The 3,634-nt window shown below is 37.5% G+C and overlaps 1 pseudogene; it reads right to left on the reverse strand.

Moving 5' to 3' along the window:
• Nucleotides 1-1,879: 1,879 nt before the first annotated feature.
• On the reverse strand, nt 1,880-2,737 carry LOC101535910 (coenzyme Q-binding protein COQ10 homolog B, mitochondrial-like; annotated as a pseudogene).
• Nucleotides 2,738-3,634: the final 897 nt, after the last annotated feature.

Genomic DNA, 3,634 nt, shown 5'->3' on the forward strand with positions numbered 1-3,634 from the left:
GCCTGCCAGCAGTTAACTTTCTTATCTCAAAGAGAATTAGAAGATTTTTCTTCCTGGAAACTCAGAAACTGACAAGACTAGTAACAAAGATCTAAAAATGAAAGAGCAGGATACCCTCAGTGCTTTAAGTGAGAAATTCATTGATTATCAATCCAGGTGCTGTGATGGTTTTAAAGAGGGCATTAGGTGATGAAGTTTCCTCTCAGCTGCTCAAGATAAGCAACTAAGGATAGTATTTTTCTATGGCATTACATACAAGGAGGAAGCTACTTACCATACTGCAGGGACTCCAGTGTGTATGTAATGTTCTCAAACGGGAGAAAGAAACCAAAATTTAAGAACTCCTTCAACATAAAAGTCCCATAGCAGCAATGCCTGAACCTTCCCCCCCACCCCGCCTCCAGTCAGTCAATCAAATAGTCATTCAGATGTAACGTGACAGAAGGAATGTAAGGAATTGGGAAACAAAAACTTAAAAATTCTCAGCTAATACTGAGTAAAATATGAATACCAAGCGATTAGACAAGCTTAAAGCAAAGATCATTTGGAAATTTAAAATGTAAAAAATTACGCAGCTCCTCACATTTTAGAATAAAATGTCAAGGAAAGTTATTAGGAAGAAAAGTAAAGAAACAAACATAGGAGAAAAGCTAGAAAGGGTGGTGAATGGCTGGTTGATGGAATGTATAATGCCCAGGAATTTATTTGTTCTATACCTACCAAGATAATCACAGATGGAACTCGAAATTGCATCAATGTAGAGATTCCAAAATGATTGAAAAGGGAAAAGATGTGCTGATTTTGACTAGGGGAAGCTAGTGAAAGAACATTAGAGGAAGTGCATTCTCAAGGGGAGAGTTATGGAGTTTGCAGTGAAAATCTTACAGATAGCATAGAGACACTGACTAAAAGTATGGACACTTATCACACAGCAGTGAGCAGGGACGCTGTTCCAGGGACCGAAGGAGACAGCAGCTCCAGAAAGCAAGAGCAAGGTGAGAGGAGACAGGTGCAGCCACATTCATAGGTGACATTACCTGACAGAATTTTGCAGCCCACACTGACTGGGTGTGGTCTGGAGAGAGCAGGTGAGAGACAACACATACATCGTTGAAAAGAAAGAGACCACGTTTTCCTTCCCATCCGCCAACAAGGGCACGTGGGTCAGCCAGGAGATAATGTGTCATCTTTTTTTTTAAAGCAAATTAAATTTATTAGGTGACGACTACAGGCCTTACATTGATTTGGTTAAAAAATACCATTTTGAAAATATATTATTGAAAGTGAATATATACACACTAAATAGAAAATAAGGATGCATAGTGCCAGCAATGCATCAACCAACTTTTCTTCTGTTGCCTACTGTTCTAAATTAGCATTATTGAAAGAAGAATCAAAGTACCTGGAAGAAGGTTGCAGACTAGACTACTGGAGAAATAGCTTGAAGCTCTGGACCAGTCATTTCCCCAAATTTTTTTCACTGTTTGTTTGGAACCAACTTGCTTACAGCACCAAATGATCTTCTATACCCATAACAATAAATTAAAAATATCAAAGGTGCCAGAGAGAATTCATTAGCAGTATCTGTAGAACAAAGTTTTTACTTTTTTGATGATAACCCCTAAGCTATATGGTAGGCTCCAAATAATAAGTTACAATTAGTCTGAATTTAATAACTTAAACATAATATGGTATATATATACGTAATGTGTGTTTATCAACTCATTAAATTTGCTGTTTCAATTTCTGCTTAGAAGATGTCATTCTAGCAATAGTAACATAGTTAAGTGCAGAATATGTTAGTGTACTTAGTACTCTGAATTACACATTATTGAAGAAATAATTCCATTTAAAAGTAGGTTTGTATTCTACATGCAAGTTTACAACCAAAGTTAGGTGTTGTAAGTGCTTTCTGATGTCTGGAAACCAATCACAAAAGCACCTCCCCAGGCTAAAGGTCCAAGTGGGTGACAACAGATCTCCTTCACATGTGATGAAATTCATGAAAAGCGTTAATTCCCGAGGTATATTTGCTTCTGGACCATATAGCTGCATGTTCTTCTTTTAAAGGCAGCAACCATTTGCTTTACAACTTCTTCGAAACACAACATGGCAAGTTGAAAATGTAGGATTGAGTGAAATTAAAAAGAAATTGAAAAATTCAAGGTACAAGTTCTTGGGTACCCAGGAAGACCTGGGCTGAAATGCCAATTAGTCTCCAAATGATTAAAAAGTCTCTCATCAGTACAAGATGCTTCACCAAATGTGGTTTCACCAAGGTCACAGGTGTATAACTTTCCAGCACAGGTGGAAACCCAATTTCTAATTGTGTTTTACAATATCTAGATCTTGATATTACGTCTGATTTTTCCCCCTAGGCACAAAGTGATTGTAATCCTCCATTTCTGACACCACATCATACATTTCCTGCATTGAATAGCCTATAATTCTTCACCCTGAAACTTCTTTTCTATTAATGGTGCAGTAATTTTGAAGAAAGTTCTTGCATGTATCTCCTTCAGCAGCCTTGCAGTGTAAGAGATCTGCGCATTAGTGTACCACAGGAAGCCAGGTGTCTGACATTCCGTGCAGGTCCTTGCCCTGGAGACAAGGCTCCAGCAGCCGTCACTGACTTCCAATGGCATCCCAAGAGTACTGTGGTCAAGGCCCTAGGCCTGCCCTGGGTTGCCATGGTCATCTCATGGAAACCGGTTGCCACCATCTCCATCAGCTCCATAGTCCCAATAATGTGTCATCTTAGTATCAACAAAATTTGTGGTGGCTGAAGTGTGTGCTCATATCTCCATGTGCACATGCGATTAGGTCATTTTATTAAAGAGATAAATCTGTGTATAGCACTGACTTTGGCATGTAATCTTCATCACAACACATTGTAATTAAACTTTCAAAATAGTAAAACATAAATGATTCTAAAATATGAATGAGAAAAATGCCAGATTACCTTTAGGCAAGTGGCCCTGGCTTTACTATTATCAACAGTATATCCATGCTTATTACCAACTATCTCTTTGGGGTCAAAATTAGAATTGCTGGTCAGAAAGTATGAATAAGTTCCAATCTTAATATCATTTCCCAATTGTTAAAGTCTCCCATGAGCAATGTGTAATTAATCAGTTTCCTTACATCCTACACTGATGTCAAATATATTTTTAAAAACTTATTTGATTAGATTATCAGAACATTAATATTTTGGCACACTTTTATTTATTAATGAGGTTAAATTTATGTTACATAAATGACTTGTCATTTAAGTTTCTGCCTTTAGATACTTCTTATGTATATTCACACAGTTCATTTTGAAGTGGGGCTGTTGAAGAACTTTCATCTATTTTACATTAAAGTCCATGTTAAAATGGAGTTTTGCTTTTTTTCAAGCGGAGTTTACTTCCTGACATACAGTAAAGACAGTCACACAAGGAATACCTCAGTGACAGTGAACAGGTTTGTATTTTTCTCTTTGTGACAAGATAAATCTCTGTGAGATTGTTACGGAGGAAGAGAGGATTTTAGATTTTGTTTGTACAGAGGCTCCCAAAGCTTCCAATTTGAACAAGTGGCCTTAGGAGATTCGCCTGGGTAAACCACAGGGGTACAGGGTTGGCTAATTTAGTGG

Source organism: Ochotona princeps, chromosome 1 (assembly GCF_030435755.1).
Source record: "Ochotona princeps isolate mOchPri1 chromosome 1, mOchPri1.hap1, whole genome shotgun sequence".
Lineage (NCBI taxonomy): Eukaryota > Metazoa > Chordata > Mammalia > Lagomorpha > Ochotonidae > Ochotona > Ochotona princeps.